At 38.2% G+C, this 8,873-nt stretch overlaps 1 non-coding gene across 1 annotated transcript; it reads left to right on the forward strand.

The window, feature by feature from the left end:
* The first annotated feature begins 1,002 nt into the window (after positions 1 to 1,002).
* On the forward strand, positions 1,003 to 1,108 carry LOC117801199. Its single transcript, XR_004623730.1, has one exon. It is a non-coding gene; the product is annotated as a U6 spliceosomal RNA (small nuclear RNA).
* Positions 1,109 to 8,873: the final 7,765 nt, after the last annotated feature.

The raw sequence follows: 8,873 nt of genomic DNA on the forward strand, positions 1-8,873 counted from the left end.
GTGGACTTTTCCTATTTATTAACAGCTGTGAAACTTTCAAGAATTATAACTGTAGGTTCTCACCATTTCCTGGCCTCCCTATAGCTATAGATTTTCTAGCCACATGATCTTAAAAAGTCAACTTAGTTTCGTGAAATGAAAGCAGCTCCAGATATGGCGTCAAATGACCCATGTTCAAATTTCAGCTCTGCCTTTGACCTTGATTAAACCAAGCACCTCCCTGAGCCTCAGCACATTTCTCTATAAAAAGGGAAAATAATACCTGCCTGCACTTACCCACAGGATTGTAGTGAATCTCAAGTTGAGAAGTATACAAAACTGCTGCATAACTCACATCTCTATAATAGGACTGCTCAGGCTATTTTTTCTTTTAGTCCCATCATTTCTATCAAACAGCAATAACACGCAGTTAAGGTTTTCATTTATTTCCTTCTAGTCTTTTTCTATGGTCTGTGTATATGCATTTGTATAGATTTACTTTTTAAAATGTAGGCAGTATTTTATTAGGATGTAATTCTGTATTATCATATTTACTTGTATGATACATACATACTTGTATATTATGACATATGTATCTATATATCCCTAAGTTAATAAAATTTCTTCCAAAACATGGTTAATAACAGTTTGATATAATGTCTGTGATATATAATATGTATAATATGCATGTATATATGTGCATGTGTTTTCGTGTTATTAAAAATTATTTCTAAACATGGCTAATAATGGATGCACTAAAAATACGATCGGGGGTGCCTGGGTGCCTCAGTCCATTAAGCACAGACTCTTGATTTCAGCCCAGATGGTGATCTCAGTGTTGTGAGATCAAGCCCCTAGTGGGGCTCTGTGCTCAACAGGGAGTCTGCTTGAGATTCTCTCTCTCCCACTCCCTCTGCCCCTCCCCCCCATGTGGGCTCTCTTTCTCTCTCTCTCTCTCAAATAAATAAATGAAATCTTTAAAAACAAAAATAAAATCTCTATTTAAAAAAAATACGGTGGGTAGTGCTCACTTTGGCAGCCCATATACTAAAACTGGAGCAATACGGAGAAGATTAGCATGGCCCCTGCGTAAGGATGACACACAAATTCATGAAGGTTCCATATTTTTGCCCAGGTAGAAAGAAAGAGAAATATAAATACCATGTGATTTTACTCATATGTGGAATTTAATAAACAAAGCAAAAGAGCAAAGGGGGGAAAAGAGAGAGAGAGAGACAAACCAAGAAACACTCTTAACTGTAAAGAACAAACTGATGGTTACCAGAGGGGAGGTGGGCGGGGCGGGGGGCAGGGATGGGTGAAGTAGGGACGGTACTTGTAATGGGCACTGGGTGATGTATGAAAGTTTTGAATCACTAAATTGCACATCTGAAATTAATTCTACACTAGGTGGGGTTTAAATAAAAACTTTTAAAAAAATATGGTGGGTAATAATTCTGCCATATGAGTTAAACATAATTTGTGAAATTATTCTCCACCTTTAACTCATTAAAAATACTCATTTTCAGGTTGTTTTGTTTCTGTCTTGTTTTGCTCTTTTGTTGTTATTGATGTTGCTGGGTATATTTGCTATCATAACCAAGACTGTAGTAAACATCTTTGTACAAAAATCTTTTTATGAATCCGTAATTACACGGAGGAGATTTCTAGAACTGAAATCACCAGATCAAAGGTATGGAGTCTTCTCAGGCCTTGTCTAGCGCTTGCTAACATACTGTCAGCTTCTGTTCCTGCAGTATTGTACTGTTTAGACAATGCAAGAGACAATTTTTATGGTAGCTTTGTCCTAATTACCTATTTTAATCATTAATTATTACCAATTTTGTAGGTAAAAAAAGAGTATCCTTTTAACATTTCATGTTTATATGATCACTAGTGAAGTTGAAAATTTATCGTGTTTATTGATTTTTATTATTTCTACCACAAATTTCTTATGCTTGTTCCATTTTTAGTATTTTCCTTATTGATTTGTCAGCATTTTTTACACCTTAAGGACATTCATTTCTCAGTTGTCATAACTCATAAAGTTTTCCAAATTGTCATTTACACTTTAGTATTGCCTGTGATTTTTGACATTATGAGGGGTTTTTTTAAGTTTTTTTTCTCCCAGCCTTATTGCGATATAATTGACACACAGCACTGTGTAAGTTTCACTTAAGGGGTACAACATGTTGGTTTCATACATTTGTACATTGCAAAAGGATAACCACCATAGCATTAGCTAACACCTCCATCTGTTGCATAATCACCATTTCTTTTTCATGGTGATTTTTTAAGTTTTTAAAAATCAAATTTACCAGGCAGTGTCTTCCGTTGCTTCACTTTTTTGTATTTTGTGAACTAAGTGGAGGGAATCCCTACCGTATCCGTATAGCAATTCCTAGTTTTAATAAAAAATCATCCCCTAAGTTCAAAGACCTAGCAATCCAGAGTAAAGTTAGAGTGTGGTGATACTGATTATTGCTCTTCTACTAGGAAGTTAGTTTGAAAGTACCTGCGAAGAGATTAGTAAATATTTCTGGTGCAAGAAGAATTGGCGTCAACTCAGACACAGCTCTATTTTAGACCACTCAGATACGTCCAGCATAGGACATTTAGCCTATGGTGAGCACCCAGAAATTCTAACACTTGGAAAGCAGAAGCTCTGTGCTGGTACATCTGTAAGTCAGTGGGGGTCAGGCTCAGGGCCAATGACACCAGGGAGAGGAAGGGGAACAGGGACCAGATGACACCAAAATCAGTTCTGCTGGAGAAGAATGTGAATATCCGAGATGCCGAAGCTATAATTAACAAGGAGTCTCCGAAAGGAGCTGGACTTACCTCCCTGTTCTGAGAGTCCGTCTCACCGTTCTCTGGCTACATTTGCCTCCGTGCTGAGTAAGAGCACATTTCTTGCTTGCCTTACATTTAAATTTGATACTTCTATCTTTAGAAAGGCCTGTGAGGAGGCACACTTGGCTCCTTAGCAGCGTGAATAGTAATCATGATTAACACAATGGATAAAAAATTAACATTAATTAGGTTCTTACTTTGGTCCAGATGCTGTTCTGACCCCTTTATATTCATGGAACCCTTCGGAACATTTTTAACTGGTAGAAACATAATTTCCCTCCATTTTATAATTGAAGATACAGAGACACAGAGAAATTTGATGACTTATCCACGGTTGCACAGCCTTCAAGATGAGCCAGGATTTGAAACCAGACAACCTGGTTCCAGAGTTGGCACCTGTTTGATATTCTATGATATTCTGTATTTATGAATACAAATTTTGAATACAAGTACTAATTTCAATTTATATTTGTTGAAAGATGTATGCATATATATTTATACATATGGAAAGATCTATAAATATTATACACTTAAATATCTGTCTTTATTTATTATGGTCAATGGAAGGGTAGGATTAGGAATTAATTAAAGAATTTTTGGCTTATCTCCACCTCTGGCTTTCCCACCTTCTGACACTTCTACCAGAAAACAAAGAACAGAACAAAGGAATAACACAAGTATGACAATTTTTCTATAAGTTATAGAGAACTTATAGAAAATTTGGTTTAAAGGGAAGCCAGACTGAATGTAATGATCAAAGTAAGATCAAGTTTATATACGCACCTATTATAGTTCTAGTTTCCCCAGTGCTTCTCTGGGTACCAGCTTAATGCAGGACACTGGACAGGGTAGAGTTGTGTGGGCGAATCCCCAGTAACAAGACGATTTAGGTTGTGTCTGAGTGAGCCTTGCCAGCATAATTGATGGATTCATGTCCCTATCATCCCTTTCTCTCTGCACCTTGGTACCCATGCAGACCCCCAGGTGTCCCATGGCTGCAGTTTCAGGACTACTCATGGCCTGAGGTCTCAGAAGACAACTAGGAGAAGGGCCCCACTGCCACTAATTTTGTCTCTCGTCTCATTCCCTCCTCTCCATCCCCCACAGCGCTGCTAGATTAATCATAGTTTTAGTGCAGCTTTAGTCACCTCCCTCTCCTTAAAATTCTTCCCTGGATTCCCACCTCCTACGGGGTAAAATCTGACCTCCTTAACACGGTGTCTAAGACCCTTGATGATATAGTCCCTCTCCTGTCTCCAACTTACACTATGAGCTCCTTATAGGTAAGGAACCCTACTCTTCACCCTTGTGAATGGCATTTAATATTTAATGGATGAATGCCTAGGTGGATGAATGAATGGATGGCTCAATAACAGAATGGATATGTTTTTTATACAGTGATAATTTTTTATTTATATTGCTCTTTACTATTACCAAAGAACCCCAGAATATAGCATCTCATTTAGACATGACCACAAATTTCTGAGATAGGTATTGCTAAAAATTGAACCATGAGAAACAAGTTCAGGAAAGTTAAGAGACTTGCCAGACCTCACAGCTTTGGCCACACCAAAACTTGTAGCCTTTCTAATATGACACAGCTCTTTCTCATAATGCATGCGGTGATTTAAATGTAGTTATTTGATGGTGCAGAGATTCATAGAGTTTTACAGCTGGGAAACTCCCCTAGTCAACCCTTTTAATTGGAAACGTGAAAAACTGAAATCCAGAGATAGAAAATTGCTAAATTTGCACCACTCATTGGCAACAGACTGCAAATTCCATCCTGGCTCCTGGTTCCAACTTTCCAGCTTCTTAAATCCATCCTCTGCCATTCTCTGTACAACTGTAGGACTTTATCCTCTCTGTGCCTCAGTTTCCTATATGGATAAGTCGGGATAATAATAGTACCTACTGTTTAGGGTTGTTGTGTTTAAATCCTCACAACAACCTATTATTATCCTAAGATAATACTTAGGAAATTCTTACAAGAGTAAGTACTTTTATAATATTACCTATTAACCACCATCATTCTACTTGGGCGGGTTCTTTCTCTCTCACAAATCAATAACATTGGAGACATGCTACTGTAATGATAACAGTCACAGTCACATAATACGAGCTAAAAGAAAAGCAGTATGATGTATGTTCAAATGGAAATATTAAGATATAGGACTGGAAGATACTACCACTGACTGATAGAAAAACTCTACCTCAGGGTCACAGGCAAGCAAATTGTTAGCCTTCTATTCCCTGAAACTGCCCACTTTCTGAGGGGAGGTAAATTAATTTGAATTGCAATGCGTGGTCGAAAAATAAGTAATACGCAGCCATTTTTCATTACTTATTTCCCTCCATAAAATAATTGATTTTATTCCTCTCTCTCCTAACTGAAATAGAAATATGCACAAATAGACACATAAAACAAAACCAGCAGTAAATACACTGTCTTACCTACAGAAAGACCATTCGAACTATAACCATTGACTCTCCTATGGAATTCCAGCCAACTGGTTTTCTCTACAGGGAAGGATTCTCCACACTTCTCACTGGTCAACCCCACGAGAATTTGTGTATACTCATTGATATCTTACCATCCTAGCTTGCAGTAGCAGTCAGATTAGAAAGGGCTATTCTACAGTCACAAACAAAATTGCCTTAGCTAACAGAAGCAGAGTTCCACTTCTCACTCATGGTTCATGTTATAGTCGACTGACCGCAGCTCTGTGCCGCTCCTCTCTCTGGGATTAGCCTGAAGGAGTAGTCTTTGTCTAGAACATTGTGGGTGTTACAGCAGAGAAACAGAGTTTGGCAAAGTATGAACCTGCTCTGGAAGCTTCTACCTGGGTGTGACACATGTCACTTCCATTCATCTTCACTGGCCAAAGCCAGTCGCATGGCCAAGCCAATCTTCAGTAGGGTGGGGAAGTGGATATTGGTCAATAGCAATGTAATCTAGCACACATTCCTATTGCAACCATTATCAATTTTATTTTTTCCTCCTGAATTACAGTAGATTCTGGTTTTCCAAGGTTACTGTAAATTGTCTTTATCATGCTTCCTCCTTATTTCTGTGTGACTCCTGATTAGTTTTGTGAAGTTTGGTACTGAACGCGTATTACTATTCCAAAGAAGACACACACTGTAGAAAGTCTAAAGGGTTTATTTATTTATTTATTTATTTACCAAAGCTGGATTATCAGATCTCTACATGAATTCATTCTAACATAATTTCTCATGAGTTTCTACATTGTTCTTCCAACTCTCTATTTGACCAGTAAATGTGGCTTTTAATCTTCTAAGTCTTTTGCCCCATGGGGACTGGCATTTATAATAATTATACATTTTGTGTTTTCATAAATACTTGCTAATAAAATGCTTAGAGTAAACTGACAGCATCTCCTAGAATAAAAATAATGACCTTCAGTCTTAGACCTACCACCAAACTGTTCTGCAATGTGACAAAGGGCAGGTCTATGTCTTTGGGTTCAGAAAGTGATGATGTCACTCTTAATGGAATTGGTGAGATTGAAGAACGCTCATTATTTAATGACAGTAATGGGCTCTGAAAGCATCCTGCAAATCATGTGCCTTATAATGCCAACTCGCCAAAATCCAAGAGAAGGGTAAAATTACTTTGGAAGTCATTCTTTCCATGAGTCAGGGAAAAAAAACTTCTGCGTAATTTAACTCTCATATAGTTTCCAAAATCGCATTAACCAATTTGAGTTTGTAGAGTAATTTTACTCAAATTATCTACACTCACCTCCGTTCAGTGCCCTATCTCCATGAAATGGACCAGAACTAGAACTCTGGTAAGGAAAATTGCTCTCTTCTGGGGGCTTCATAAAATTCACTGTTTTGCCAAAATTCATCTATAGCAGTGTTTCTCAACTTAAGAAAGTTTTAAATAATATTTTTCTCATCACTTACACACAATTTCAACACCACAGATATACTGTATGCCTGCTTATTTATTGTACATAAATCTGTACTTTGTACATTAAAAAAGCCAGAACTGGGGCAGCTGGGTGGAGCAGTCAGTTTAGTGTTGGACCTGCGGCTTTGGCTCAGGTTGTGATCTCAGGGTCATGAGATTAAGCCCTATGTTGGGATCTATGCTCAGTGCAGAGTCTGTTTAAGTGTCTCTCTCCCTCTCCCTCTCCCTCTCCCTCTGCCCCTACCCCGTGTGTGCTCACTCTGTCTCTGTCAAAAATAAATAAATAAATCTTTAAAAAAAAAAAAAAGTAAAAACCATTTTTCCTCCCTTGGGAGTAATATTGCCCCATGTGATCTTTATGGTAGATGCTTTCCTCTGCCACATACTTCCGCCTCTTTTACACTCACATTGGAATTTTCTGCTCTTCCTTCTCAACCTTGCTCTTTTGCCTTTTCTCACCTCAGGATCTTTGCTCATGGGATACCTTCTTTCTGAAATAATCTCTTCATTTCTGTTGAGTCCAACCATTTTTCAAAAACCACATCAAGCTCTAATCTCTCCAAGTAGAAGTTTTTCCAAGTACTAACTCAACCTCCCTCCCCCTAGAATGTTTACCTTTAATAGAAGACATTTTCTCTGCCATAATAAAATATCCCAGTCTACTTTAGACTAATATTACTTAAGTCCATGACCCCCTCACTAGCTTATAAGCTGATAGATGGCAAGGACTATTCATCTATGGATCTCCCATTGTGCAGAGAGAGTGATCAATTAATATTTATTGTATTGAGTTCATTAATTTATGACTCACTTTTTCCAGCTAGTGCTTCATATTAAAATGACGTCAGCTGCCTCAGAGCTCATGTTGTTACTTAGATGGGTTTACAGACGTAGATGTGCACATACACAGGTGCCGTCTAGCTGGAAAAACGGGTTATTCCTTCAACCCTTCATCCTCTGCACATCAAAAATTGGGAAGTTCCCTGGATCTATCGACAGCACCACTATTCTTTGTATTGCACAGGCTCAAAATCTCAGAGACACTTTAATGCCTCCCTCTCCTTCATCTCCCATGTCTAAGTGGTTGACCAAATTTGTTGATTCTTCATTTTTCATGAATCTTTGATTTTTGTTTTTCTCCAGGATCCCACTGCCAGCACCTTATTCTAAATCTGTGACATCCTATTCACAGCCAATTCCTCTATCCATAACTCATGTCTTTCCACATCGCTAGTCATAATGATTCTTCAATCCTTCTTATTCTGGCTTATCCTCCTGAAACATAGACTTTGGTCTTACTCTGTTATTCAGCTGCTTAAGAAACTACAGACAATTCAAGGTAAGTCCAACCAGCTCAGCTTTAAATGCTACAGACTAAGTCGTGTCCTGCCAAAATGCATATGTCAAAGTCCTAACCCCCAATGTGATGTTATTTGGAGATAGGGCCTTTGCAAAATATTAGGTTCAGATGAGGTCATAAGGATGGGGCTTTTGTGGTGAGATTAGTGCCCTTATAAGAAGAGACACCAGAGAGCTTGCTGTCTCTCTCTTGCTCTGTTGTGTGAGGATACTGCAAAAGGCTCGATCCACAAGCCAGAAAGAGCTCTCATTGGAACCCAGCCAAGCCAGCATCCTGATCTTGGACTTCCAGCCTCCAAAACTGTGATAAAATACACTTCTGTTGTTTAAGTCTCCCAGTCTCTGGTATTTTGTTATGGCAGTCTGAACAGACTAACATAACCTTTGTAATCCTGCTTCAAATGGCCTTATCTAATCAACCCCAGCAGGTGAGCTCCTCACAAGGAATGTTCAGATCCAGTTAGGCCTACGTCCTTTCACACACATGCTAGTATGAACTTATCACTACTTAAATTAGTTAAAATGTTTTTTAGATTCATTGGTTACAATAAAGATTATTATTGTTTAGATACCTTTTCCAAGGAATGTTTTTGCTAAAGTGGTCTATAACGCTGAACAATTGTAAAAGGTATAGATTGCACGGTCTGCCCTAAGCTAAGAGAAGCACACTTGTACTTAAATTCAAAATACTTCAGCTTCTTATAACAAAAGTAACGTAAGGAGAGAGAAATTTGATCACTCG

The sequence above is a fragment of the Ailuropoda melanoleuca genome, chromosome 2 (genome assembly GCF_002007445.2).
Source record: "Ailuropoda melanoleuca isolate Jingjing chromosome 2, ASM200744v2, whole genome shotgun sequence".
Taxonomy (NCBI): domain Eukaryota; kingdom Metazoa; phylum Chordata; class Mammalia; order Carnivora; family Ursidae; genus Ailuropoda; species Ailuropoda melanoleuca.